Genomic DNA, 22,660 nt, shown 5'->3' on the forward strand with positions numbered 1-22,660 from the left:
TCCACCTTTCAGCAATCCAATATCTGGGGCATACTGGAGGTATCAGGTAGGCTAGTTGGCTCCTAAGGACCCCCAGCAGCGAAGTGGACTTTAATCCTCATCCGAGAGCGCGTCAGGAAGTGTTTGCAGAGTGGTGGGGAAAGGGGACGTGGCCTGCTATGAGAACTTAGCAATCCTGCAGTGTGGAACTTACTGGAAGCAATAGGGGGGTAGTTGGCCCCTGTGGTTCACCCTGGGGGCCAACTACCCCTCCTGTTACCTCCAGTAAGTCCCACACAGTGGGATTGCTGAGAGGTCTTCCGTGGCCACGCTCACCTGTCTCCACCACTCTGCAAATGCGCCTCCTATGCACAGTACTGGTTGAGGGATGAAGTCCACTTTACTCCTGAGGGACTTTGCCGGCCAAGTAGCCCTCCTGGTACCTTCTGTAAGTCCTATGAAGCAGAATTCCTGAGCCCTGGTTGGAGGCCCAGCCCCTTGTCTCCGCCACTCTGCAAACGTGACTACCAGTTAAAGAAGCATTTGTAATGTAATAAGTCTCGCATTTGCAAGAGTTAGAGCCATTGGCGTAAATCTAAAAGTTTTTTACTATTAATTTTGGGAGTGAAGTGGATGTACTTTGTGTGTAATGGAATTATGTGGTATGTTGTGAAGAGAAATTATGTGGATAGAAAGTATGTGGTATTTAATGTATAAGAATTATGTAGAGTGGGATTATGTGTTATGGAGAGTAATTATGTGGTACGGTAGTCTGTGTTGGGGAGCGATAACCTCAGGTTTAGTCTTCCTCGTTTCCATAGAAGCTAAATTATGAACTCCATGAGACAAAAAAAGAAGGAATCACTGAGGAGCACTTCTGGACCTAGTCAGAGGTAGGAGCAGGGCCCCGTTGTTTGGCTGCACCAACTTTCGCACAATTATACATTTCCGCATTAGCCACATAATCCATCTTCTGCTGCCTAATCTGCAGAATTGAACAAAAAAAGCCTTGTTTCTAGCTCAAACGTTAACAAAAATGCAGCGACAAGTGTTACAGCATGGTGGAAGGCCCTTTGCAAACCTAGAATGGTCACCTTTTACTTATTGTTAAATTAGAACTAATGGTGTGCAAACCACTCATGCTTCTTATTGCTCCTCTCTTGCCACTTTCTGCATTTCTGTTGCTTCTTTCAACTTTCTTTTTTTTCTGCACTTCTTTTGACTCTTTCTGCTCATCTCTTCCACTTTCTGTACCTCTCCTGCCTGTTTATGCACCACTCTAGCCTCTTTCTGCACTTCTGTTGTTTCTTTCAGCACTTCTCTTGCCTCTTTCTGCACACCTCTTGCCTCTTTCTCCACCCCTGTTGCTTCCTTATGCACTTCTCTTGCTTTTTTCTGCACCGCTGTTGCTTCTTTCTGCCCCCTCTTCCCTCTTTCTGTACCTCTAGTGCTTCAGTCTGCCCACCTGTTCCTTGTTTCTGTACCCCTTTTGCCTGTTTCTGCAACTCTCTTGCCTCTTTCTGCAGTTCTCTTGCCTCCTTCTGTACCTCTCTTGCCTCTTTCTGCAACTCTCTTGCCTGTTCCTGCACCTCTCTTGCCTATTTCTGCCCCTCACTTGCTTATTTCTGCACCCCTTTTGCCTGTTTCTGCACCCCTCTTCCCTCTTTATGCAACTCTCTTGCCTCTTTCTACACCTCTCATTCCTCTTTCTGCACCACTCTTGCCTCTTTCTGTACATCTGTTGCTTCGCTCTCTGCGGGGTGCACTCCTTCATGCGGGCTGCAACACGCGGGGCTCCCTCAGCTCACAGGAGCCCCGGACACTGCAGCGCGCTCCATCCCCGTCCATGTCCCAGGCAAGGTAGGCAGCACGCATGCTCAGTACGTAAGCGAGTGCACGAGTAGCCTGGTTTCTGGCCGGCGGCGCGCTATTGTCTCTTCACAACCGTTATCTGAGCTCACCTCCTGCTCTCTCTTTCTTCTCTCTCTAGAATGTTATAGATCACGTCTGTATGCATTTCCCTTGTGTCACTCCTCTCTCTCGCATTTCTCCTCTCACCTCTCTGTAAAAACGCATGAACGTTTCGGCTCCTTGTCATCTCTCGGACTCTCCCCCTCCCTGACACACCTCCTCTCATCCCCATCCCGTCCCGTCTTTGTCTTTTATTGCCCCCATTGGATTTTCCATCCGCTGCCGCAACGGGCCCCATTGTATAAACCCTTTCTTCCATTCTCCACTTATTTACCTATCTCTCTCCCCGAGGGTGCCACGAGGCGCGGGGTCTGTATTAAAGCAGGGACACGCCTCGGGTCTGCCACCCACCGAGCTCCGCTGCTGCAGGGAGCCCTCGCATTAAACCCCCCTTGTATTGGGGTGCTGTACTTTTGGGCCAAGCCCTGCCCTTTACCTAAACTGTCACTGTAGACACCTGGGATACTATAAAATAAACAACATATACGGAATTCTTAGCTCAAAGCACCACCAGTGTTCTTTATTCACAGCCAATTCAATGAAATACTCCATTTAAAGCGTATCTACGTTCTCCAGTCAGAATAATATACTACTGTCGTAGCCCAATGTGAGTGTTTGAATGAGCCACATCTGTGTACTTCATTCAGAGTCCTCTCTGCGTACTTCATTCAGCTCTGTCTGTATATTACTATCTGTGCTCCCCATGTGTACTTTAGGGATATCCTTATTTGGGTGCGCCTGCCAGAAAGTACTATGTCTCTTTAAGCCAATCATAGTAGTCTGTGTAATCAATCCTGTCCCTGGCTGAATATTTCAGAGCCAGTCCTGTCTTTATGGAGCAATCCTAGGTTCTTTCAGTACACTTCATTCATAGGTCAGACTAATGTAGCCATCACCCTGTGGAGAAAGAGGGAACGTGTGCAGGCCAATGCCTTTGCAGACACTAGCAAGCGCCACTGACCTGTCCTTGCTCCAGCCCAACCGGCCTTTCAAAGAAAACCACAACCCGACATGTGGTTGACTCTGCTCTCGCACTATTCTCCGATTCGATGACCGTCTCTACCCCAGCCCTTCGACTTTAAGGGGCATCGGCTTAACATGAATCACTCCACCCTTCTACGGGGAGCCTTTCAGGGGCACCGAACCATGACGTCACAGCCTCTGCTCAAGTCTCATATTTCTTAAAAGGAATTACTTGTGCCCAGGCCTAACCGCCTCTCAGACCAAAGCTTAATGTGTTCCAACACTGTCCAGCCTTCTCTCTGATGCAATATATAACCAAGCTATCAAAAGCAGGGGGAGGGGGGGCATCACGCACTGGAATGCGGCCTTATGGCAAACATCACACAATCTGTCAACTGTAGGCAGACAATGACCAGGCAGGGGAGGTGCATTCCCACCACCAAGGACAGTAGCTTCATGGAGTCTAATATTTACACAAAAGCTGATATGGAGAAGCCGTGAGCCGAGGGGTGCAGGGAGGTGGGGTTGTGCATTGGCTAGGCGGAGAACGAGAAAGAACCAGAAGAGAGGGGGGGAGGGGGAAAACACAGGAGCAACTGACAGGTGAGGAGTGAGGCAAGCAAAGTGTGTGTGTGTGTGTGTGTGTGTGTGTGTGTGTGTGTGTGTGGAAGTGAGTTGGAGGAATGATCGAGTCTGTGTGTGGGTAAAAAAGATAGGGTGAGGAATATGTGTTTGTAGGTGTGTGTAAAAGAGGAAATTACAAAAATCTGCTGAGAGAGAGAGAAACAGTCTTATCAAATTTACAGAAGAAGGGGCTGTCTCTCCAATTCAGATTTCACCCATGTACTTCTGTATGCAAATTAGTATCTCTATCGGTACGCCGCTGCCCACAGCCCCACACCCAAATAACACACAGACACCAGTTATTGGAGTGAAGAAGCTACAGGTTTATTTGTTGTACAAATAAAAGGTGGGTTATCTTACAGGCGATCCCGTCCGCCCCGCAACCCCTCGTTGCAAGGTACCTGAAGTTTAGCCAAAGAAACACCAGCGGCCATAGCCCGGTATTGTACCTGGGAGGATAAACTCCTCCCACCGGTGGACCTATCGTCCACCCACTCCGCCCTCTGAACAAGGGAGAGTTAACTCACACCTTCCCCAGCCGGGCGGAGCGCTATATGGCAAGCCCCCGGTTGCTCAGGTTTACAACCGCCCTAAGGACTAACTGGGCGCCGTCGTACCCCAAGTTCCCAAGAAGGAACCCTTGGAGCATGTATGACTCTGCACGGTGCGCTTTGCACTGGAGGCTTCAGGTCCTGTTCCTGTGCCTGTCTTGTATAGGGATCGCCCTGTATCTCCTTCTGCAACAAGAGACAAACATTAATACATCAATACTGTCCCCCTCCCCACTTCCCCCCTTTTCAGCGGGTGAGCGGTAGGGAGGGGAGAGGAAAAAGGGGATCTAGAGTCCGGGCGGGGAGGGGGCTACCTACGGCCGGACTGCTGGCAGGGAGCAGCCAGAGATGCAACCTATCTAGGGAGGGGGAAGCAGCAAAGAGGGCGCGTGATAGGAGGGGCCACCCTTATAAACCCTCCCCTGGCCCCACCCCTATCCAGACCCCTAGCTCGCGCCGCACCGCCACCCCCCCCCCCCCCCCCCCAAGGATGGGCTGCCTGGCTGCCCACGGACATACTACGGGGCCTGCCCCCCTACGGGGTCCCCTGCAGGGACCACGGGCATCCTGCATAGTATCTCCATCGGTACGCCGCTGCCCACAGCCCCAATCCCAAATAACACACAGACACCAGTTATTGGAGTGAAGAAGCTGCAGGTTTATTTGTTGTACAAATAAAAGGTGGGTTATCTTACAGGCGATCCCGTCCGCCCCGCAACCCCTCGTTGCAAGGTACCTGAAGTTTAGCCAAAGAAACACCAGTGCCCATAGCCCGGTATTGTACCTGGGAGGATAAACTCCTCCCACCGGTGGACCTATCGTCCACCCACTCCGCCCTCTGAACAAGGGAGAGTTAACTCACACCTTCCCCAGCCGGGCGGAGCGCTATATGGCAAGCCCCCGGTTGCTCAGGTTTACAACCGCCCTAAGGACTAACGGGGCGCCGTCTTACCCCAAGTTCCCAAGAAGGACCCCTTGGAGCATGTATGACTCTGCACGGTGCGCTTTGCACTGGAGGCTTCATGTCCTGTTCCTGCACCTGTCTTGTATAGGGATGCCCTGTAACTCCTTCACAGCCCTGGGTGTGGCATCCGCTGCACCCAGAGCCCCCACCACTTAGCTCCCTAGTTCTCCTCTATTTGCACCCCGCTGCTTCCAGAGCTTCCCCCAAGTCAAAATATTGTCTAAGCTCTCCTTCTCGATACAGACTAACCCCCTCTTAAATATTGCCTCAGGTCAGCAATTGTGGACCAGAAATTAATATAAATAATTCTATTTATTCAAAACTATACTTCTTCTGTACAGTTTCCAGCTGATGTTACAATTACTGATAAGGTGGTGCGAGGTGGTATTATGGACTAGGATGTTAATACACTAGATACGCCAGGTGGAGACATGTTTTGAAAACTTGAAAGAGTTGTCAGCATACTTGAAAAGTTTAAAGAATTTATTTTATACCACTTAAGTATTTTGCAGCATATAATTTTCCCATGTGCATGTTTGACTTGGTAAATAACTAAAAGAAGGGACATGCTGTACCTGATTTATTAATGTATTTATTAACTATGTGTCTTGCTTAGGGTTAGGTAACATGCTCGGAGTTCTAAATACGTATTATACTGTATGAGTGTTATAATTGAGAGGACTAACGATAATTGGGATGAATGCCAGCGGAGAGCAGCACTTGTCATCCTTGCTGATACTCCTGCGTGTGGGCTTTTATTCTCTGTAATTAAAAGAAGAAAGCCCATGTACTGGCCTCGTATTATGTTTTGAGCTGTACTCACTTATAATACACTGCCCTTTTAGTACATTGGTTGGTTTATTAAATTCTTTACTTGCAGCAAAATCCTGTTCACAAATTCCCGCCAGATTTTGGGACAAGTGAATATTCAAACATCTGGCCCTTCATTTACAGAAAAGGATCAGCAGTGACACTTTATTGATCATGATAACAGGACCAGGCATCCAGTCATGAACTGTGATGGTTTATGCACAAAAGATATTACCTTAGAAGAAACGTGTTGATTGTATGAGATCCAAAATTGTCTCACTCAGTTAATCATGGGGCAAAAATTGACAAGCACTATTCACCCAGGCAGACCAAAGCAGTGAACTAGAGACAAACTCTTTCAAATTGCTATGCAGAATTATTCTTTAAAAATTGGCAAACCTAAAAGACTCTGCCGGTTGGCCCGCATGGAAATTGGAAACTTCCTCACAGGCCGATGCAGCCAGTCACATTATTTCTCAAAGCCACATGGAAGAGTGTTGGACCTGGGGGGGACCCCAGTCCAATTTGTGTAGCTTAGCACAGAGTGGATAGGACTAAATCCGGAGTCAACTTGTGTTAAGCTTGCATCACACCAATACAGTAATTCAGTACCCATCCACAAAAAGAAGGACACTACACCAATTTTAGAAAAATAGGAGCTGTTTTATAAAATAATCTCTCTGTTTCTTAGCAGTTTGAGTTTCAATACATTAAATAGCTCTGCATTGGTTTACGAACATATGCACCAGTTCAAATAGCACAAACACATTTTTCTCCCTCAATTAAAAAGAGCTCAATGCTACCTCTTACACCTTCCCACAGCAATAAATAATCCACAGTTTCAATTGCAACAACTAGAAAATATCAATTTTCCATGCAGTTATTTACAGTTGTACCTTACCCTTGGGAGTTCAAAGCTACTATAGGCAAAAGGTTACAGATTTTCAGCAATTACACCACACTTAGCCCTTTAGTATCTTGGTTCAATGGAAGAATACCTGAATAAAGACAGGCAAGGTGATCAATCAATACATGCAGCAAAAATATTGGTCTTATACATCCAGTGGTTCACTTGCAAAGATTTCCACACAGTTGCTTATTGGGTTATATCAGACAGACTACTCAGTCTTATCCTGCAGCCAGTTAGCTTTCTTTGTGGCTACATTTATCAGGTAGGTTAAAACTCAAGATCACTCCGGACCCCCTTTAGTGAACTGAAGGCGAATGGTTTCTTATTACCTTCCCTTCTCACCCCTTATGAGTCCCCTTTCGTTGCCCTGTTCTCCTTTAGATGACAGGTTTTGTTTTTATTACGGGACCTCCCTCTCGTAAAGCCTACCCAAGCCTGGTAATTTCCGGGGTGTGTCAGTCCCACAGTTAATGAGCACCGCTTGTGGTGCGAGTCACTAGGTTGGAGGATCGTAGGTCTGAACGCGGCTTTCTCCTCCCGACCAACCAATGCCCCTGCTTACTGTGACCACGAAGTTCTGTCAGATCACTTCCCAGTTGGGCCCGTTCAGTTCCTTGAGAGCCGGGGAAGGTTCCGCTGACAGCAGACTCCACTCGCCTGACTAAACGGGGCACGACCTCACCGCTTCTGTCCTGCCGGTCTTCAGGGCATTACGCAGCTCTTCAGGGGTTCATCCCTCGCCGACTCTGCATGATCTCAGGACTCCGCCCACGGCCAGCCTCCTTCAGCTCCTCTCTGCCTCTTCCGTCGCTACAGCACCTGCTGTGGGGGTTCTCCCGCTTCCGCCGCTCCTCAGCTGTGCTTGCCTGACTTTCCCTCAGCAACTCCGAATGAAGTATTTCACGGCAGGCACACTCCCGCGCAGATGGAGATTACAGCTGCCGCCGGGGGACCTTCGCTCAGCGCTCCGGGTCCTCTCCCACAGTGAGTGTCTCTTTGGTCACAGATACTTCTGCGCTTTTATTCCCCAGGCCAGCTTCACACAGCACACTGAAGTTAGCCTAGGAGCACTTGACGGATGCAGGGAGCCAGAAGTAATTCCACAATGGTAGGGCTTGGTTGATAAGTAGGGGGTCACGTCATTTAAGGAGGCAGCTGACCCAGAGGACGATCTTCCCTCACTCAGTGCGCCTCCCTCCCCACAATATCGCCTCACTCCTTCCCCGATCAGGTTCCAAACCAACTCTCTGGTCACTCCTAAAATGGCCGCCCTAGTTCTGTCCCTCATATATGTTATGTTATGTTATGTTATGTTATGTTAAGGGAATTTTGTATAGCGCACTGTCACCGGAGGTATCATGGCGCTGAAAGGGTGCTGAGGAAACAGAGGGATTTTAGCGGGATTGTGGGAAAAGCCAGGTTTTTAATGATTTGCGAAATTGAATCAGAGTACCGGAAGTCCTAACTGAGAGGGGGAGAGAGTTCCAAAGTTTGGGGCCGAGAAAGGCAAATCTTCGACCCCCAGATCTACAGAGTTTGAAGGGAGGGACCACCAGAAGATGTAAGTGAAGTGATCTAAGGTTACGTGAGGGACAGTAGGGGCAGATCAGGGATTTCAGAAAGGCGGGACAGGAACCAGAGAGAGATTTGAAAATAAGACAGCCAACCTTGAAGGCAGCCCTTAGGCTAACCGGGAGCCAGTGTAGCTTGATAAGGAGGGGTTTGGCGGACTGCCACTTCGGAATCCCGAGGGCCAGTCTCGCCGCCTGGTTTTGGATGACTTGCAACCTATTGATGGAGCATTTGGGCAAGCCGTAATAGATGGAATTTGAAAAATCCAGGCGGGAGAGAACAAGGGCCATGATGACTTGAAGCAAGGCATCGGGAGTAAGAAGGTAGGCCACCTTCCTGATCCTGCGCAGTTGGAACATGCAGGAGGAAACCACTGTCCCCACCTGCGGCCCCAGAGAGAGCCCAGCGTCAATAGTGACCCCGAGGCTTTTCACCGAGGTTACCGGGGTGGGAGGAGAGCCAAGCTCTGTCGGCCAGAAATATGGACCCCAGTGGACGGCGCTCCTACCCGGCAGGAGGAGCTCCGTCTTACCGGGGTTCAATTTCAGCTGGTTCTGACACATCCACTGAAAGATATGGGACATGACTGCCTGAAAAGTAGGAATAGAAGAAGGAGAGTTTAGAGAGAAAATGAGTTGTAGGTCGTCCGCGTAATTGAAGACGCGGACGTCCCACTGCCTCAGAGAAGAGAGAAGAGGGCGAAGATAGAGATTGAAAAGAAGAGGGGATAGAGAGGAGCCCTGAGGGACCCCACAAGACAGATGTTCCCTAGGGGCCCTAAATGTACCTAGGCTGAGGGACTGGGATCTCCCCATAAGGAAAGATTTCACCCAGGCCAGCGCCAGGCCCTGGATGCCGGCCTGTTCGACACGGTGGAGGAGGATGTTATGGTCCACCGTGTCGAAAGCGGCCGACAGATCTAGTAAAACCAGGGCCTGGGAGGTACCCTTGTCAGCTCCGTCTCTCAAGGTATCTAGGACAGCCAGGATCACAGCCTCCGTAGAATGACCAGGGCGGAAGCCGGCCTGGTTGGCCTCGAGAAAGATGGAACTCTCGATGAACCCCGAGAGACAGGCAGTGACATGGGCCTCCAAGATTTTTGAGAAAAAAGGTAAGAGAGAGATAGGACGATAGTTTGCCGGGACGGCAGGGTCGGCTCCAGGCTTCTTCAACAGAGGCACTAGAACGGCCTCCTTGAAGGAGCTGGGTACCGTCCCGGAAAGAAGAGAAGAATTGAGCAGAGGAAGGATACAGTCGGGTAGAGAATGGCAGATGTCGCAAAGTATGGAAGGTGGACAGTGGTCGTCAGGGGAGCCAGACTTGATCCGGGCCGCCAGGTTGGCTAAAGATATAGCGTCTAGTGGGGGAGGCTGGCCTCAGGCTACCAGAACCAGCTGGAAGGCTCTAGAGGGTCCCTATGTTATCCTATGGGTCCATTTTCTGAGGTGATCAGTTGTGGCAGTTACAAGCCACCATTTTGTCTCTCTACATTTTCACAATAATGAGGGTCGCTTAGACCTAAAAAATTATAGGGTCAAGGAACTACCTAACCCCTAGGACAACACCTAAAAATTCCAGTGGACATGAAAAAAACAAAGGTTAGGAGGCAGAAAGGGAATAAAAAAAAAAAATAATAGGAGGGACCACGGAAAGGCTGACAGGTCTAACAAAGAGGCATTATTCGGGTGAAATGATAGCTCTTTTGTGAGGCATGAGGGCCATGGCAGTGTTAATTTCGCCCACATGCCAGCGTGACATTGATTTACTTTTTCTTATGCTCTTAGGGTCGGATGTAGGAGCCAAAATACCGGTCGGTAATGGCCGATTTCGGCAGTTACCGACCGGTATTAAGTATTTGGCATGTAGGGGCCCTATTTTACCGATTCGGTAAATTTACTGAATCAGTAAAATACCGAATCAGTATTTTTACCGATTCGGTAACTTGCAGATGTAGGTGGGACTCTTCTGAGTCCCACAGGCCTTACTGAATCGGTATTTTACCACCCAATCCAATTGGGTGGTAAAATACTGATTCCAGGTGTGCATTAATATGTGTGCATGCACACCTATGCCATGTGACAGACAGACATGCCCTTAGGGCATGTCTGTGTGCCACATGTCACACATGCCTGAATTCGGGGTGCTAGAGGGTGTCAAAGTGACACCCCCTGCACCCGTGCAACATTCAGTATTTACCGAATCGGTAAATACCGATTCGGTAATGCCCATTGATTCCTATGGGCTTCATTGCCCATAGGAATCAATGGGCATTACCGAATCGGTATTTACCGATTCGGTAAATACCGATTCTTACAGAATCGGTAATTCAATTACCGATTCTACCTAAATCTCCCCCCTTCTATTTTACCGATTCATAAATACCGAATCGGTAAAATTCGGTATTTATGAACCGGTAAAATATACTTACCTACATCTGGCCCCTAATGTCCAAAATCAGGTTTGTGCCGACATAAATTGGAATTGAAATTGTACTGTCTTTCAATTTAAAATGACATGGCGATACACCGCATAATTGTTGTTGTTGCCTTTGCTCTAATAACTGTGAGCTTCCCATGGAAATATAGAAGGTTAAAATCCTTGAATATATTTTAAAGTAAAATATTTCTTGTCACCTGTAGATCATTGATGCATGGCCTGCGAACTATGTACTTGTGTAGTAAAATGTGAGATCCTATGTCTGCAGTCCTATAAAAGGACATATTATTTCTCACCTTAACGGAACCCTCTTTCTCACTCTTAAAAGGCAGATCTATGCTGGATTCGCTATTGAACTTTACTGATTTCTTTGAACTTATGATCAGGATGCATTGAAGCTAACTTTCTTATGATATATTATATGTGTTTTGCAAAATTGATCTATTCGAAAGCATTCTAACACTCCTAGCCACGTTTTTGCTATGAAAGTGGCGTAATTAAATCAGGTGACATTCTGTGTACCGAACGCCCGCTTTTACCCCTACAAAAGGAAGGTCTGCCAGCTAGATTGCAGACTTTGGAGCGGGGACCAAGGACCAAGCCTCGGGGTCTCGTCTGCCTCCTGTGATTCAGGGCAAAACACTCAATCTCCCCGTGCCAACCATAAATATAATGTATCTTGTGTAACGTAACTGGTGCTCATGTAGGCGCTCCAATACTTTTGGGTCATGGTTGCGCTATATAAACCTGCAAGAATGTAATAATAAATAAAGTGTTTTATTTTAAATGTATATAGATGCCTGATATGGTTACCTGATGGCGCCAATCAAGACTACAACACCCATAATGCACGTTTTTCCTTTCCTTCCGCTTTCCTACGGTCATTTCTCCCTGCCGAAGCGAGGTAAACACTTCCTGCAAGTACACACATGTTAGGCTCATAACATACATTTTGAACGTTTTCTGTGATGTCTCCCCCTTGCCTAATATCCCTAAACGCCCCGAAAATGGTGAGACCCTATTGGCATGGGCAATTCTCAGTGCTGTTTCTGATATCCTTCTGACGTCCCGCACCGCCTGCCCCGGGTGCGGGCTCCGAGAGAATTGATCCCGTACCGGGGGTAAGGGAATCCGCACCCAGCCTGGCCGGTCCCAAAACCGCTTGGGGAAAACGGAGAGTCGCGAGCTTCTGCAGAACTGCTAGTTTTGTCATTGCCTCGCCCTTCTGCCCATGTTTCCCCAGTGCCTGTTTTGGAACTCTCATTTCCAATAACTCCTTCTAACTGCAGAGATCTAATCTGATGTACTAGGTGAAACGCTTAAGCGTGCTAAAGCAATATATTTTTCTTTGACTTTTGAAGACACTACTACATTAGAGCGTGAACTTTGTTGCATGATTTGCATGCCAAATATTTTTAAGACTTCGCACGTGCTCGAGCTATTAGCCAGTGCTTCATTAACAGCATGGAAGAGGCAAAGGGATGTGGGGGTGAATCCCTGCCTTCCTAATGGTAAATCAAGTATAGAATCTTTGTCTGATACACCCCGACAGGTGTAACATGTGCTGGTTAGGTCTTTCATTGGGATGGAAAACTGGGTGGTCTCCAAAAGTGGTGTGGCCGCACATAAGCTGGGATGGAAAACTGGGTGGTCTCCAAAAGTGGTGTGGCCGCACATAAGCTGTAATTCTGAGCTTAGCAAAATGTGCCGCCATCTGATATTTTGCTGCCTATGTCACTGCATCCAGATATATAATACAACAAGTAGCATACACCTACAACTAGTCAGGGCTATTGGCCTTATCGTGGTTGTTTGCTACATAATGCAAATGGGCAACAACTATGTCGTCGTTGGTATATTATTTTGAATGCTTCAGGTCTTAAATGGTAAGACTGACCGAGCTCTAACGGGTATCGTTGACTTAAATCAGAGGCAGAGAAGGGTGGCACTGCTGCAGAGTTAAGATTTTTTCACCCCGATCGTGAGGACAAAATTAGCAAGCCAGATATGTGCCCGTCTCAGCACCTGCTTACAACCCGGCCCACTTAAATCGCCGACTTTATAACTTAATTTTTATTTAATAATAAATAATAAGTGTTGCGTTCTCATACTAGCAGGGTTCTGCGACCAGCTTGCTGTCGATGGACTCGACACTAACATGTGTATTTGTTGTTTTTTCCAACATGCAAAATTGTGCGTTGTTTTGATAGGGCATATTATTATGTTATGTTATGTTATGTTAATTGGGCTCTTCTATAGCGCAATTATACGCTTGGCCGCCCCGGCACGCTGTGTTTCTTTATGCGTGCGTGCATCCGTTAAATTCCTGCACTGCGTCTGCCATATTACTATATCATTTGGCCCCTGGAACTGCCATAAATTCGTGTGTGGCTTGCGTGAGGCAGTGGTGTATCAATGCTGTTGACCCCCCTTGCCGCCGCGCGTGCCGAGATGTGCGCTAGTGAAGGTGGACCTAAAAGATATAGCCGTACATGCAGGCCTACCCACCCTTCTTTTGTAACCCTTCGACAGGTGCATCACGTTTAACACCCTGATCAATCCCTTCCATACTGCCAACACACCATAATAATGGAGAGTTGAGTAAAATGGTTGTGTCGAGGTCGCCCAATGTCGCCGGGGTACTTCCTAAAGGTAATCGCTGCTAAAGTAGTTCCTATTTTGTCATTCTATAATGCCCTAAGCCTCAGAATACTTTGCATGAGCAACAAATTACATAACACGATTCCAGGTGTGTTAAGGCATGGAGGAGATTTAATTGATTTGCCCAGAATCACAGGACGTTGAACTGACGCTGGGACTAGAGCCTGGTTCTCCAGTTCCAAGGTCGGTAGCTCAGGCCATTGGGACACTTCTCCTCCCCTGTTTCTCACCCTATCTGTCTCTAAGGGGACGTGAAGGGTTTCTGGCAGAAGTATTCTTACCCGAGCAGCAAAGAACTGCTCTTTGCAGCCCGAAAGCGCTGACATGTTCGCAGCGGACCCAGACAGGACATCCGGAGTTCAGAAACGGACAGTGAAAACAGACTACCTTCTGAAACTGTTCAGCCGGGTTTAAGGCGGCCAAGTTGGAACGGGAATCGTGACCCTCTCCAGTTTAGCCACCGAACGCTTGGTTAACATCTACGATTGAACATCATTCTTCATTTTTATTTTATTTTAAAATTCCGGGACACTTTGAATACATCTACTACACTCAAGGCCGAGCTGGCGGGGTGAGCGCAGATCATTCCTCGTAATACATGCGACCGGAAAGTCATGGACGCAGAATAAGCTATGCATTGAACATGCACATACGTGAATTGCGCAGCGCCCACCAAGCGCGGGCCGCCCGCGAACACTGCTCCTTGATGGAAAGCCCCCCAGTGGCCCGTCACAATCATGCCTGGTGTGGGGCCTAAACCATCCATATACAAAAGCCGTCATTTTTCAGAGGCCGATAAAATGAGTACCATCGAGATGGGTAACAATAAACATCAGTTTTCTGGCCAGAGAGCTAAAAAACCTCCTTCATGGAGCTAGAAATTCACGTAACGTTAAGTTTTCTTTCAACCACAAACATCTCAAATGTTGCTTTGATGTAACTGCAGGGAAAGTTTCAGTCTGGGCCAAAGAAGGGCACTGTGTGCATTACCCATGTGCGTCGCAGTTCAGGTGGAGCAGGCCATTAAACGTGGGGGTATATTCTGAGTGCATGCCGTTCTCACCCCGTGTACCCGAAGTAGTACTGTCCTCACGCACGTTGGTCAAAGATTGGGCTCCTAGCAACCGAGACAGCTAGGAAGACCAAAGGCTCAGCTTTCGCCCGATTTACAACGTTAACGCGGCCCGATCGAACCCCCCCCAGCCTCACGCCCACACTTGTTGTTACTTGAGCCTAGGCCCCCCCTCGATAGCCAGGTCTTTATTATCGGCTTCCATGCTCAGTGCCCGCGTGGCCTCGGCCTACCGATGTACCCACGCTTAAATGCCCCTTCTCAAAGGTAGCCCCCCCCGCACGATCCCATGGGCACATGACCCCTCCACGGACGCCTCCACCTCCCCGTGGTCTCTGACCACGGAGCCCTGTGCAACTTGGGTTTTGCCCAAGGACGGGGCCCGGGGGGAGGCGAAGAGTGTCACCGCTTACCTCGATCCAGACGGTGCTCGACAAGGGAGATGACAAAGGGGGATGGGGGGGGGGGGGGGGTAGTCTGATTTCCCAGCGCCTCGCCGTATTCCCGCCGGCGCAGGAACCTTGAAGGTCTCAGGTATGCCCTTGCGTACGTGATTGAGGGGGAGCGGTGATTGAACAATGGCGAAGGTGGTGGTCGCGATCGCCCGTGCGAATGAAAGCGTGCGCTTTTGCCGATTCCAAAAGGCCGGGGGGGGGGACGGGACATGCTTTTTAATTTGATGCGGGCCAAGGCAGCCCCGCTGCCGGCTGGCTCTGCCCCTTCCGCATGACCGCAAGCCGGATCATGCCCCTATAATTCCCCTACCGGGAACCACTGCGGCATGGGCAGTCAAACAGTTGGCCGTAATGGCGCTGCCCTGTCGGTACACACAGGTCCCTACAATGGTTGCATTGTTCCACTGCACCCGATTACTATTCAGGGATGCGTTTCAATTTAGATAGATCTAGCATGTAGGGGAACCTTCTCATTACTGACCCTCCCCGTGAGGACGCGTGAGAATCCTCTTACTTGGATCAAGAGCCACTGCTTGCCGGACCCGCTGCGCGGGTCCCGCTTCGTCGTGAAGGACTTTGGAATCCACGGACTTGCTTCTACCATCGAGGTTTGCTGGAGTGTGTGTGGGCCAAAGGCAGGGCTGCGAGTGGCGCTACAGGGACTTCAATTCCCAGGAGTTCCTGCTCAGCTGATCGGCACCACTTGGACCGCTCTCCCTGCTTGCCCCGCCCCTAGCGCACTTGAACCTTTTAAAACCATCCCGCCTCCTGAACATAGTGGGAACCTTCTCATTACTGACCCTGCCCGTGAGGACGCGTGAGAATCCTCTTACTTGGATCAAGAGCCACTGCTTGCTGGACCCGCTGCGCGGGTCCTGCTTCGTCGTGAAGGACTTTGGAATCCTCTGACTTGGTTCTACCATCGAGGTTTGCTGGGGTGTGTGTGGGCTAAAGGCAGGGCTGCGAGTGGCGCTACAGGGACTCCAATTCCCAGGAGTCCCTGCTCAGCTGATCGGCACCACCTGGACAGCTCTCCCTGCTTGCCCTCCCCCAGCGCACTTGAACCTTTTAAAACCATCCCGCCTCCTGAACATAGTGGGAACCTTCTCATTACTGACCCTGCCCGTGAGGACGCGTGAGAATTCTCTTACTTGGATCAAGAGCCACTGCTTGCCGGACCCGCTGCGCGGGTCCCGCTTCGTCGTGAAGGACTTTGGAATCCACGGACTTGCTTCTACCATCGAGGTTTGCTGGGGTGTGTGTGGGCTAAAGGCAGGGCTGCGAGTGGCGCTACAGGGACTCTAATTCCCAGGAGTCCCTGCTCAGCTGATCGGCACCACCTGGACCGCTCTCCCTGCTTGCCCCGCCCCCAGCGTGTACATATTAGTCCCAGGTGGCCCGACAAGGGCGGGACCGTCTGTGGCCGTCAGGGGCTGTAGGAGGCTGGGCTGGGCCCAGTCCTTAACATTTATCTTTTGGAGCAATCGCCTACTGTTGTCTAAAAGATTGTTGTAATCTGGGGTGCCCTAAGTGTCTAGGATGCCTACAGACATGTCTAGCTCTCTACCTTCTAGTGTTGGGGTATCTATTCTTGGTCCCCTAGACAAATATTTTGCAAGGGCAACCAAAGAACTTTTGTTAGCGGAGAGACGTGCGGAGCGCCGCCGCTCCATAGAATTACTCAAAAAGAAACCACTGATTACTCCCCAAAACTCACCCATTACTCAAGATCTGGGTAACACTTGTAGGTTGGAAACAGATGCTGAGTTATTTAGCACCGACCATATTCCTCTTATTTTTCAAGATCACAGTATAACCCCTGTACAATCTGATATCATCATTGATTGTAACCTAAATTGCCCTCCTATTGAGTCCAACAGTCTTATAGATTTAAACTTTCCTGTTGCCTTGAATCATGTCTCGCAACTCCACTCAACTTTTTCCACTCATTCAATTGACATTGTTGCACCTACAGAGACACTTCCACCAGCTATTGTTAGTAAGACCAAAGACAACCCTAAGAATCCACGGAGGGCACATTACTCTCCACCAAGGATAAGAAGGAGAAAAGGCAGGGTAAAAAGTAAAGGGGAAAAATCTTTGAGTGTTACCCCATCTCTGGTAGGCCCCAGAATTAAACCATCTGGCCCTCCAGCGAGGGATGCCTTAATAGGTACCCAACCACCACCCATCCCAGGAGAATTAACAACGTCTAATAAAGAGTCAATGGAATTGTTTGAACGGCTCCTAAAATCTTATATGCTCCCACTCATAGAGAGAGTCAGAATTTTAGGGGAAAAAATGGACTGCCTCTTGGCAGCTGTTTGCCCGAGTACAAATCCTGACCTTGTGAAACCCAAGGATCTGCCCCGATTAAAACACCAGTTAAGCTAAAAAATACCGAACATAAGTAGACCACAGAAAGAGAAAGAAAATTTAACATCCAATAGTAAAATTGCTCCCCCAATCACTACCATGCTGTCTGCTGTACATGATCCACCTAAAGAGAAGCACATGCCGGCCCCAAAAAAAACGCTTCTTTCCACTAATGTGCCAACTATGATTCCGGGGGCAGCTAAAACCCAAAGAGTTAATTCAAATCGTAGGAATACAGTGGATTTACCCCCAGAGTCAGCTAATTATGTGATCCTTCTAACAGGTGTCCCAATTATTTCTAATGGAAATATTGAATATAATGATAATCTTAAAAATAAAGTTATCTTTTGGTTGCGAAACCACAGACCCCTCACTTCTCATTTAAACGGAGATATAATCTCCGTAAGACGATGCAAATGGGTGGGCCCCAGACCGAAAGATATTGAGGGTGATCGTAAACTTTAAGGACCACAGAGTGGTCACATGTATTAGCGACTGGTTTCCAGGAAAAAGTGAAGGGGGAGTTTCAACCCAAAACTTGAGTTACTTTTATCCAGAGGCTTTGTTTATACCTTCTAATCACCCCAGAACCTGCAGAAATGCTAATCCTCTGAATTTGGCTTATCGTACACCACATTTTTCTTGTCCTGCCAAAAACTTAAATAACCTTTTTCCCTTTCCTCTGTGCCAACGCCCCCTCAGACATTTCCCTCCATCTAATAACTTTACAAATCCTACTAATTTTAACGAGTATTGGAACATTCCGTTGTATAACCTATATGAACCCCTCTCGGGGCTGGACTCAAATGAACGACTCGACCTGCCACTTCCTGATACGGAGGTCACTCAAGATTGTTTGGGTATTTTTGCTACACTAGACATAGTACCCTCTTATGATGAAGCACAGAATGTAATGACATGTCAGATGGGGAATGTGAAGCCTGATTTTTTTAGAGGGAATCGAGGCGCAAGCTTGGAAGCAGATAAGGCTGAGGTCTAGGATGTGACGGCATCTCAGGTTGGAAAAGAGGAGTTTGATATATATAGAGGGATTCAAGGCAGAAGCCTGGGACCTGAGATGGCTGTCTGTGGAGATGGTGAAACCAATAACATCTGTCCCCATCTTAGGAGGGATGATGTACTTTTAGAGGTTATTTTAAGCCAGAGGGAGGGTGACCCTTTACCATCTAGCATGAATGTCTCCGCAGGGGTGAATTTGGCTAATCATCCAACACCATTGAAATTTATTTCGTGGAATCTAGCTGGTCTACGTAGTAAGCTTCAAATTGAGGACTGGGTGGAGCTGGTGAATAACCTGGACATTCTATTTTTTCAAGAGACCTGGGCAACTGACCCTATTTTCCACCTTGGGTTTCTTAATTTTCACAAACCAGCTCGTAGGACAGGAGTGGGTAGACCGTCAGGGGGTCTATGTGTCAGGCTAAGACAGTCATTGGATTATCATACCACAGAGGTGCCCACTACAAATCTCGATATCCTTGTGATCAAGCTTTCAAATCCTGGCTCACAGGTGATAGTTATTATAAATGTCTATGTACGGGGAATTCCGGGTGGACGTAGTCCAACTGGTATGTTTAATGATCTAGAGCTTATTTTTAACCAAATTGGAAGGGAATCCTTTGTTATTCTGGCAGGTGACCTAAATTGCACCTTTGAGCCATATTTTGGAAGTGAGATGGACTTCCTGGTAGAAGAGGACAAACTTTGGAAGATTCCATCCCTAGAATTATTATCTATTAAGAAAGGGACAGAAGCAGCATTCCACTGAATGGGGACTGAGAGCTGTGAATGGGCGAACCTCTTCAGATAAACAAGGGAAGCATACCTTCGATAATGGACATAGGACGAGTAGGATTGACTACATCCTCATTAGGGCTGAGTGCTGGTCCTCTCTGGTTGATATGATAGTGGTGGATCGCCCTGAGAGTGACCATAACCCTCTGGCACTCAGCCTAGCTCTTGATAGTAACCATCGGATGGGAGCCTCCCATAAATGTGCCACGGCAGATGTGTTCTTGGAGAATGATAGAAGAAGGGTACAGTGGTGTATGGTAGCGGAGGAGCCCGCCACCCTAAGTAAAATTTAACGGAAAGTCGTGGAGGTTTCGCTTGCTATGGAGGAAACGACCGACCCTGTTGATATTTGTGGGCTACATGATAATCTTTTTTACTTTTTGAAATCGTTTTTTTTTATTTCTAAAAAAACTGGAAAAAAAACCCGAACATCACTGGGTGGGGGCAAGTGGCATAATCGACTGTGTCGCCTAGCCCATATTGACCTACTTGTAGCACTTAAGCCGCGTGACAGTGCAGCTATACGGAAGGGTAGGCAGGAATATAAAAAGTTCCAGAAAGAGGCTAAATCAGCTTGGGACGACAAACACTGGCAGGATCTCTATTAGGCGAGTTTATCCTCTAACAAATCGAGGTTCTGGCATGTTCTTAAGTGGGGGAATTCCTGAGTCTCAACTCCCCTCCAATCATGTAGCTGAAGAAGGATGGGTTGCATACTTTGGGGCACAGTTTAGCAACTCTAGTCCTCTAGTAGCCCCCGTAGCAAGTATGCAGGTGTACCAGTTAAGAACTCCGGGCTTAGTCCCCCTCTTTGATCGTTTAGATGTAGAGCTGGCCCTAAGCCAGACTAAAGGGGGAAAAGCTCCCGGCATAGACTGCATTCCCTCAGATCTTTTTAAATCTGATCAAGCAGCTTGGGTCCCCTATATATTGAAAGTTGCTAACGTTAAGTCAGCCCCGATACCCGACTCTTGGCAGGGGGCGGAAATCCTTCCAATATTTAAAAAGGGTGATCGCTCCCTGCCAGCAAACTATCGTCCGATTAGCCTTATTGACGCCATCCAAATGATCATCTCTTGGATGGTGCTGTTTAAGATCTCAGTATGGATGGACGAAATGTCAATACTATCACCCTTGCAGGCTGGCTTCAGGCCCTGGGTAAGTACAATAGATCAGATTCTAAGATTTCTACTAATTTATTGGAAGGTGGTGGTCTTAAGTGGAGGTGTGATCTATGCGGCCTTCGTGGAACTAAAGTCCGCCTTCGATTTGGTCCCAAGAGCAAATTATGGGAGGCTCTGATACAAATGGGACTGACGAAGGACCTGTTGGACATAATTATAAGACTTCATGAGAAGAATTATGCCCAGGTTGGATGGGGTATGCAGGGCCAAGTCACCAAAAAGTTTCTGGTGACACGAGGAGTTCGTCAAGGATGTGTCCTTGTCCCTACCCTTTTTCTTCTATTTATTAATAGAGTTGTTGCATATTTTTTGGATACTCCTACCGACGCTCCTAGTTTGGGCGGTATGAAGGTTCCCCTTCTTATCTTCGCGGACGACACGCTCATGCTTTCAAAAACACAAAAGGGGCTACAACTGGCACTTAGCAAATTTGTAGAATTCTGTGATGCCAATGATTTGCAGGTCAAAACAAGTAAAACCAAGTTTATGGTTTTTACTAAAAATAGACCAAGATTAGGCCAAGTTAGTCTTAATGGCATAAATTTGGAACAGGTAAATGAGATGGCTTACCTGGGGGTGGTTCTAGATTATAGATTAAGATGGACTGCCCAGATGGATGTATTGTCATTAAAATTTTCTCAGTTGAGTGGGACACTGGTTAAGGAGCAGAGATCCTCTCTAACTAAGAGAGGGAGCCCAGCCCTCAAAATATATAACATCAAGATTAGAACGGCCATTGTATATGGAGCAGATCTCTGGGGCTATGTTGACTAGTCCCAACTTGAGAAAATACAAAATAAGTTTTTACGAAACTTGGTGGGTCTTCCTCAATCGACCCCTATGCTTCCTTTAATGTTGGACCTGGGTTGTTATCCAATAGAGGAATTGGCAAAACTGAGAATTATTCTACTATGGAGGAGAATCTGGGTAACCCCTGAATTGGCTACATTTGCTGTGGGAATAGAAGATCTTAGACGAATAGTGGGTAGTGGCAATCTCCCCTGGTTCAAAGCTGTTAAATCTATTTTGTTAGATATGGGCCTTATCCAGGTATGGTCCGACCCCAGGACTAGTGTGTTCCCTTCAAAAAAGGATCTCAAGGATCAGTTTTGGGCTGCATATAGAAATAAGTTGATTATGGAACATAGCTCGCTAACCCTTTCTGGTAGGTTTTTGAGTCATAAGGTGGACCCAGTTCTGGAAAGTTACTGGGACGCTATAACAATGAGTATTGATAGAAAACTTTTTCATCAATTTAGAATAGGAACACTACCTTTGAGATGGTTCACACATAAATGGAGGGGTGGGTCAGGGAACTCATGTCCATGGTGTAAAGATCAGGAGGAAACTGTGGGTCACTTCTTTTTTGTTTGTCCTGCATATGTCGCCCCACAGAAAAAATGGCTGCAACAAATTTGTCGAAAGCTTAACACTAGAGGGGCCAATGAGGCCTTAAGGTTGCTAGGGACGGTAACATCCCTCCCAGTGGCCATATCAGTAGCTACATTTTTAGGCTGGTCTTGGATAATTAGAGTTAGATATCCATAGTGTTAGTCAGTTTATTATTGAATATCCTATGAGTTAGGTCTCATGTACTATGCAAACTATGTATTATGTTGGTTTTTAATGTTTTATTGTGTTTTTTTGTGATGTCTTTTATGGTTAATTTTACCGAAATAAAGACGTATAAAACTGAAACTGCATGTAGATTAAATACCGACCGCCGGACATGCTAAAGCAAATTACCGGTGAGGTCTCTGGTAGGATGTTCGACAAATTTAAGGCACACAACAGGCCCGACGGCAAAATGCTTGACCTGGATGAAAGGAATGCTCCCTCGCTTCCTAAGCCGGCTCAGCACAAATTCCCCCACATTTCTACTGTGACCCCCACCACCAGACGAGCGCAAAGATAGGCGGGGGGGGTCTGAAGTTAAACCGACACCCCGCTCTGCCCGTACCTGGGAGGGGACGGTATATAAATCGATCCTTGAGGCCCGGGGGGGGAGCAGATCGCTGTACGACCAGCATGCACAGACCGAGACCTGACCAGCATGGCCGAGACCAGATCAATCCCGCTGGGCCCCACACTTACCAACCTCCTGCTCTTGCTGCCCCCCTCCCCCCCGCACGACAACAAAGCACACGACCCGTACACGGACCTCATGCCTCCCTGTGGTCATAGCCACGGAGCCCTGTACAACTTGGGTTTTGCCCAAGGACGGGGCCCGAGGGGAGGCAAAAGAGCGTCCGCTTACCTTGTTCACGACGCTCGATGATGAAAAAGGGGATCTAGAGTCCGGGCGGGGAGGGGGCTG

This window comes from Lissotriton vulgaris, chromosome 1_1 (genome assembly GCF_964263255.1).
Source record: "Lissotriton vulgaris chromosome 1_1, aLisVul1.2, whole genome shotgun sequence".
In the NCBI taxonomy this organism is placed as follows: domain Eukaryota; kingdom Metazoa; phylum Chordata; class Amphibia; order Caudata; family Salamandridae; genus Lissotriton; species Lissotriton vulgaris.